Consider the following 8,861-nt stretch of genomic DNA (forward strand, 5'->3'; position numbering starts at 1 on the left):
AAACGGACATTTCAATACCAAAGCCAAATAGGCCTCTCACTGATAAGCCCGCCAGCAATGGAAGTCCTCTTTCCTACAGGACTAGAAGATGCTGGCTCTTAAGTTCGTAAATTGTGGCCATTTTTATAGGGAATGTTGCATTATATTGCAATTCTATGATTTTCTGTCCCTACAGTTTTGCCTTTTCTAGAATTTCATAGAAATGGTTCCTTACAGTATGTAGTCTTCCTTTCCCAGTTTGAGATTCACCCGACTACCTCTAAATTTATCTGTTCAGCAATTGATCGATATTTGGGTAAATTTAAGTTATTGGCTGAAAACTCCAATACTTTGAGAAGAACTGATGAGAAGAACTGACTCATTTGAAAAGACCCTAATGCTGGGAAAGATTGAAGACAAGCGGAAAAGGGGATGACAGAGGATGAGATGGTTGGATGGCATCACCAACTCAATGGACATGAGTTTGAGTAAACTCCGGGAGTTGGTGATGGACAGGGAGGCCTGGTGTGCTGCAGTCCACGGGGTCCCAAAGAGTTGGACATGACTGAGCTACTGAACTGAACTGAACTAAAAGTTATTGGCTATTTTGAATAAAGTTGTTCTGAACATTTAAGTACTAGTCTTTCTGTGAATATACACTTTCCTTTCTTTTACTTAAATGTACAGGAGAAAAATTGCTGGGACATAAAGTGAAAGTGAAGTTGCTCAGTCATGTCCGACTCTTTGTGACCCCATGGACTGCAGCCTCCCAGGCTCCTCTGTCCATTGGATTTCCAGGCAGGAGTACTGGAGTGGGGCGCCATTTCCTTCTCCAGAGGATCTTCTCAACCCAGACATCTAGTAACCGTATTTAACTGCTGAAGAAACTGATGAAGCGTTTTCCGAGTGTCTGTACCCACATGCATTCCCACAAGCAATGTGTGGTATTTCCAGTTGCTTTATGTCCTCACCAACATTTGCTATTACCAGTGTTTTTTAAAAATGGGATTGTAACAAGTGCTTCATGGTATCTCACTATGGTTTTGATGGTTTCACAAATATTAATGGTGTTGGACATCCTTTTATGAGCTTATTTTTTACCTATATCCTTTGTTTGGAGAAGTATCTATTTGAATCTTTTGCTCTTTCCTTAAATTGGTTTGAGTCCTTTTTGTTCAGTTCTAAGAGCTTTTTATACATGTATTTCGGAGAAGGTAATGGCACCCCACTCCAGTACTCTTGCCTGGAGAATCCCAGGGATGGGGGAGCCTAGTGGGCAGCCGTCTCTGGGGTCGCACAGAGTCGGACACGACTGAAGCGACTTAGCAGCAGCAGCACACGTGTATTTTGCCTATAAGCCGTTTATTAGGTTTATGTTTTGCAAACATTTTCTCCCAATCTCTGGCTTGCATCTTTATTTTCTTTACAGTATCTTTCAAAGAGAAACATTTTATAATTTGGGTGAAGTCTAAGTACCAGTAAGACAGAGGATCCGGGGGGGCTGCAGACCATGGGGCTGCAAAAAGTTGAACACGACTGGGTGACTGAGCACACGTACACACACACACTAAGTACCAATTGCTTTCATTGTATGGATTGTGCTTTAAATGTCTGGGCTTCCCTTGTGGCTCACAGCTGGTGAAGAATCCGCCTGCAATGTGGGCTTTGCCTAACCCAAGATCACAAAGGTATTTTCCCCCTGGTTTGTTCTAGAATATTCATGAATTTAGTTCTTACACTTAAGATTATTTTCTTATTTTGAGTTTTTTTCAAAATAGTATGAAGTAAGGGCTGAGGTTCACTCTTATACATGTGGCTATACAATTGTTTAAGCTTGATTTCTTGAAAAATGTATCCTTTCCCTGGTGGATCGTCTTGGCGTCCCTGTTAGAAGTCAGATGACCACATTTGCGTGGGTCTCTTTCTGGATTCTCCATTACAAAGTCTATCTTCCCAGCTCTGTGTCAACTCCAAGCACTGTTGGTCACCCTGCTTTCCAGAGGCTCTTATCTGTGACCTCAGATACGTTCCTCCCACCTGTATGGACCAACCCTCAAAGATTCGAGGGATGCCCTCTGCAGATCTTGAGAGCTTGCTTTTGCTTCTTTCTCTCTCCAGGGTCTTACACCAATTTTAGCCACTTTTGCTTCCCCAAACTCTGATTTCTGTCTCTTCGCCTCGAGATGACTATTGGTTCTCTACCATGCCCTGTGGATTCCTCCTTGGAAACTTTCTGATGCAGGGGTCAGTTGCACCTCATTCCTTTCTTTTCCCTCAGGAATGAAAGCCCGTATGTGGCCAGATGTCCAGTGTCTAGAAACCATCCTTTTATGTGTAATTTTCTGCTTTATTGCCGAGGGCCAATCTGCTCCCTATTCTTCCATCAGGGCCAGAAGAGGCAGTCAGTGTTTATTCTTGAATCAGCATGGTTGCCCCATGTTCTTCCCCTCAAAATTTTGCATGTATTACGCTGTTGTGTTTTAACATTGAATGCTGCCATGCAGGAGTCTGGGGTCAGATCTGTTTCTTCTCTCTGATTATGACTTTCTTATTCTCATAGCATAGTTGCCAAAGTCTTTATTCATGAAATGCAGTTGCTTGACCTGAATGTATTTTGTATAGATTGCTCTGTATCTCTTTTTGCTTCTTATTCTGGGATTGTCTTTTCAAGATCTCATTCGGTTCATTGCAGATACAGTTGTTGTGTTTTTTTTGTATCCTATTTCTGTATTCATTGAAATCCTACCTTGAGGCACACCAGTCACTCACGCGTTGGGTTATCATTGACCTCCACATCCACCGTCTCTCCTGATAGCTTTGGTCTCTTTGTCTTCTTCTCCTGCCTCACCGTTCCTTTCTTCCGTGAGGCTAGCTCATCTTTCAGTCAAGTCTTATTCTAGCTTATGTATTTAATCCAAAATGGTGCAGTTTGGAATTTCAGTTTCTCTCCCTCGCTCTGAAGCTTTCCTTTCATTTGGGTTTTCTTCCTTTGCCATCTCATCATTCATTTCTTACTTTAATAAACTCTTATTATAAGTCCTTACATAGCGTAGTAGTAGTAGTAGTAGTTAGTCAGTCAGTCGTGTCCAACTCTTTGTGACCCCATGGACTATAGCCCACCAGGCTCCCCTGTCCATGGGATTCTCCAGGCAAGAGTACTGGAGTGGGTAGCCACGCCCTCCTCCAGGGGATTTTCCAGACCCAGGGATCGAACCTGGGTCTCCTGCATTGCAGGCAGATTCCTTACTGTTTGAGCTACAAAAAGAATTCTTTACCATCTGAGCCACCAGGGGAGCCACATAATACATGCAGAAAAAACAATTCAGTGAATTGCATGCTTTCCCAGCTGAAGGTAGTTTCTTCTGTCTTTGTTTCCTTTTGTTGTATATCTGCATAGTTGCCTTGGCACTTTCTTTTTTTTTTATCTTGCTTATTTTTAACCTGGGCAGTTCTGTCCAACCATTGCTGTGCTCTAGTATGTTGCAAATGATTCCCTCGAAATTTTTCTTACCTTATCTGGGGTCACTTTGTCTCATCTTCCCCAAGCTTCAGCTTTTGGCTGGATGACTTTCTTGCATTTTTCCTCTCCAAATGCATCCAGGAAGAAAGAATGTACAGAGCTTTGACAAAATACGTAAATCAAGTTGACGTAAGCTCACACACATCTCAGGTAATGGAAGCCCATGCAAATCTTCTGCAGGGCCAGAGACAGGGCACCTGTCTTGTTCTCTTTCCTGGCTACGTTTCTTTACGCTCTGCTCCTGAGTTCATGAACTTTCATCCTTGTCCAGAACTTTCAACCTCTCAGCTTTAAACTATTGCAAAAACATAAGTAAAATAAATGCCTCTGCCCCAGAAGTCTCTTTGCACTTTATTAGCTCTAATGCTGTTGCACACCTACATCCTAGAGTTGGAGGGAGGGGGGTCTTGTTACTGGAATTGCTTTAGGTTCATTGTGAGTTTCAGTTCAGTTCAGTTCAGTCGCTCAGTTGTGTCCGGCTCTTTGCGACTCCATGGACTGCAGCATGCCAGGCCTCCCTGTCCATCACCAACTCCTGGAGTCCCCCCAAACCCATGTCCATTGAGTCGGTGATGCCATCCAGCCATCTCATCCTCTGTCATCCCTTTCTCCTCCCGCCCTCAATCTTTCCCAGCATCAGGGTCTTTTCAAATGAGTCAGCTCTTTGCATCAGGTGGCCAAAGTATTGGAGTTTCAGCTTCAACATCAGTCCTTCCAATGAACACCCAGGACTGATCTCCTTCAGAATGGACTGGTTGGATCTGCTTGCAGTCCAAGCGACTCTCAAGAATCTTCTCCAACACCACAGTTTAAAAGCATCAATTCTTCGGTGCTCACCTTTCTTTATAGTCCAACTCTCACATCCATACATGACTACTGGAAAAGCCATACTTTGTTGGCAAAGTAATGTCTCTGCTTTTTAATATGCTGTCTAGGTTGGTCATAACTTTCCTTCCAAGGAGCAAGCGTCTTTTAATTTCATGGCTGCAAATTCCATCTGCAGTGATTTTGGAGCCCAGAAAAATAGTCAGCCACTGTTTCCCCATCTATTTGCCATGAAGTGATGGAACCAGATGCCATGATCTTAGTTTTCTGAATCTTGAGTTTTAAGCCAATTTTTTCACTCTCTTCTTTCACTTTCATCAAGAGGCTCTTTAGTTCTTCTTCACTTTCTGCCATAAGGGTGGTGTCATCTGCATAGCTAAGGTTATTGAGATTTCTTCTGGCAATCTTGATTCCAGCTTATGCTTCCTCCAGCCCAGCGTTTCTCATGATGTACTCTGCATATAAGTTAAATAAGCAGGGTGACAATATACAGCCTTGATGTATTCCTTTTCCTATTTGGAACAAGTCTGTTGTTCCTTGTCCAGTTCTAACTGTTGCTTCCGGACCTGCATACAGGTTTCTCAAGAGGCAGGTCAGGTGGTCTGGTATTCCCATCTCTTTCAGAAATTTCCACAGTTTATTGTGATCCACACAGTCAAAGGCTTTGGCATAGTCCATAAAGCAGAAATAGATGTTTTTCTGGAACTCTCTTGCTTTTTTGATGATCCAGTGGATGTTGGCAATTTGATCTCTGGTTCCTCTGCCTTTCCTAAAACCAGCTTGAACATCTGGAATTTCACGGTTCACATATTGCTGAAGCCTGGCTTGGAGAATTTTGAGCATTACTTTATTAGCATGTGAGATGAGTGCAATTGTGAGATAGTTTGAGCATTCTTTGGCATTACCTTTCTTTGGGATTGAAATGAAAACTGACTTTTTCCAGTCCTGTGGCCACTGCTGAGTTTTCCAAATTTGCTGACATATTGAGTGCAGCACTTTCACAGCATCATCTTTTAGAATTTGAAATAGCTCAACTAGAATTCCATCACCTCCACTAGTTCGTAGTGATGCTTCCTAAGGGCCACTTGACTTCACATTCCAGAATGTCCAGCTCTAGATGAAGAGGAGTGATCACACCTTCATGATTATCTGGGTCATGAAGATCTTTTTTGTACAGTTCTTCTGTGTATTCTTGCCATTTCTTCTTAATATCTTCTGCTTCTGTTAGGTCTCTACCATTTCTGTCCTTTATTGAGCCCATCTTTGCATGAAAAGGTCCCTTGGTATCTCTAATGTTCTTGAAGAAATCTCTAGTCTTTCCCATTCTATTGTTTTCCTCTATTTCTTTGCATTGATTGCTGAGGAAGGCTTTCTTATCTCTCCTTGCTAATTCTTTGGAATTCTGCATTCAAATGGGTATATCTTTCCTTTTCTCCTTTGCTTTTCACTTCTCTTCTTTTCACAGCTATTTGTAAGGCCTCCTCAGACAGCCATTTTGCTTTTTTGCATTTTTTTTTCCCTTGGGGATGGTCTTGCTTCCTGTCTCCTGTACAATGTCATGAACCTCCATCCATAGTTCATCACACACTCTATCAGATCTAGTCCCTTAAACCTATTTCTCACTTCCACTGTATAGTCATAAGGGATTTGATTTAGGTCATACCTGAATGGTCTAGTAGTTTTCCCCACTTTCTTCAATTTCAGTCTTAATTTGGCAATAAGGAGTTCATGATCTGAGCCACAGTCAGCTCCCGGTCTTACCTTTGCTGACTGTATAGAGCTTCTCCATCTTTGGCTGCAAAGGATATAATCAATCTGATTTCGGTGTTGACCATCTGGTGATGTCCATGTGTAGAGTCTTCGCCTGGGTTGTTGGAAGAAGGTGTTTGCTATGACCAGTGCGTTCTCTTGGCAAAACTCTATTAGCCTTTGCCCTGCTTCATTCTGCATTCCAAGGCCAAATTTGCCTGTTACTCCAGGTGTTTCTTGACCTCCTACTTTTGCATTCCAGTCCCCTATAATGAAAAGGACATCTTTTTGGGTGTTAGTTCTAGCAGGTCTTGTATGTCTTCATAGAACCGTTCAACTTCAGCTTCTTCAGCGTTACTGGTTGGGGCATAGACTTGGATTACCATGATATTGAATGGTTTGCCTTGGAAATGAACAGAAATCATTCTGTCGTTTTTGAGATTGCATCCAAGTACTGCATTTTGGACTCTTTTGTTAACTATGATGGCTACTCCATTTCTTCTAAGGGATTCCTGCCCACAGGAGTAGATATAATGCTCATCTGAGTTAAATTCACCCATTCCAGTCCATCTTAGTTTGCTGATTTCTAGAATGTTGACATTCACTCTTGCCATCTCCTGTTTGACCACTTCTAATTTGCCTTGATTCATGGACCTAACATCCAGGTTCCTTTGCAATATTGCTCCTTATAGCATCGAACCTTGCTTCTATCACCAGTCACATCCACAACTAGATGTTGTTTTTGCTTTGGTTCCATCTCTTCATTCTTTCTGGTGTTATTTCTCCACTGATCTCCAGTAGCATATTGGGCACCTACTGACCTGCAGAGTTCATCTTTCAGTGTCCTATCTTTTTGTCTTTTCACACTGTTCATGGGGTTCTCAAGGCAAGAATACTGAAGTGGTTTGCCATTCCCTTCTCCAATGGACCACATTCTGTCAGACCTCTCCACCATGACCAGCCCATCTTGCAGTAGGACCTTGTTTATCCAGTCTCTCTCTCTCTCTCTCTCTCTCTCTCTCTATATATATATATATATATAATAATTGGCATCTGCTAACCCCAAACTCCCACTTCACCCTTCTCCCTCCTCCCCCTTGGCAACCACAGGTCTAATCTGCATGTCTCTCTGTTTCTATTTTTTAGATAAGTTCATTTGTGTGCTATTTTAGATTCCACAAATAAGTGATATCATGTGGTATTTGTTTTTCAAAGAGTCATTTTTTAAATACATACAAGTCTTTCTTAACATTGTGATGTTTCATACAACTAAATATTTAAAAACCAAATTTCTATCCTGCTTTAATAGCTGATAAGAAATTGTTCTCTATCCCCTGTTTTTTGAGAAACTTTACTTGGTATCTCAATTCTGTATTATATTACATTACCAACATTTTCCTTGGCTCCTGAAGCAAACCAAAAGTAAGGCAAAAACGAGGTGAATACTAAATCATTCCATAAATGAAAACTTTCTGTGGATTACAGATATTAACTTCATGATGAAAAAAAATTAACTCATTTCTTTCTGCTAGAAATCTGTTGAAGGTCTTCAAGTTTCTCAAAGAAGTTGAGGGGGAAAGACACTTTTCCAAAGCATAAAGCTCATGATTTTTTGAATGAGGTCTAGGTGGGAGTTCCATGCATTACTTGAAGCGGGTCATGGAAGGCATTGAATTGTTTCATTGTTTGGCCTTCTGGTGGAATTTACTCCAACTTCTAGATGTCCATTTACTTCAGGGATTGATTCCAACTTTTTTAATCATATAAGAAGTAATTAAGCAATTTGTCATTACAGGTGGACTGGCCACTGCACTCATACTCACATTTGTGAAAACTTACCTCCAAAGAATCACAGAGAGAGAGAGAGACATACTGCTCATCTGTTTTTAAAAAATAACCTGTATAGTGCACAAGAGAGATAACCTCTGCATAGCGCTCTGGGATAACCTAGATGGGTGGGGTGGGGAAGTGGGAGGGAGGTTCAAGAGGGAGGGGGTCTATGTCTACATGGAGCTGAGTCACTTGGTTGTTCAGCAGAAATCAACACAACATTATAAATCAACTATACTCCAATAAAAAAAAAACTATATGGTGGCCAATAATTCTATATTCATACATACTCTCATATACCTGAAATGACATATGAACACATATACTCCACACTGCATTAGAAAATGACTGGGAATAACCTGTGTGGTCTGCAACAGAAGCAGAGTTAAACACTTTGTGTGGCACCGCATCTTCGCTCCAGTGGCTAAATGAACAAAGCAAGTCTAGAAGTACCAGTGTGCAAAAATACCCATATCATGCAACTTAGGTAACAGAAAATCCATATGCATATATGTTTACTCTGGAAGGACAGACGAGGAACTGGTAACTAAGTTTGTCTCAAAAAAGGCGAACTGGTTGTCTGGGGAATAAGGAAGCAAGGAGACTTAGATTCTTCATTGTTATACTTGTTGAACCTTTTTCATTTTGAGCCATGCATGTGTGTTCCTGATTTTTTTAAGTATAAAGTTAACTGCTATTTAAGGGCTTCCCTGGTGGCTCAGACAGTAAAGCGTCTGCCTGCAATTCGGGAGACCAAGGTTCCATCCCTGGGTCAGGAAGATCCCCTGGAGAAGGAAATGGCAACCCATTCCAGTACTCTTGCCTGGAAAATTCCGAGGATGGAGGAGCCTGGCATGCTGCAATCCATGGGGTCGCAAAGAGTCGGACCAACTTCACTTTCACTTTCAATTGCTATTTAAATAACACAAGCACTTAACTTTACTAAACTAACCTCAGT

The sequence above is a fragment of the Bos javanicus genome, chromosome 26 (genome assembly GCF_032452875.1).
Source record: "Bos javanicus breed banteng chromosome 26, ARS-OSU_banteng_1.0, whole genome shotgun sequence".
NCBI lineage: Eukaryota > Metazoa > Chordata > Mammalia > Artiodactyla > Bovidae > Bos > Bos javanicus.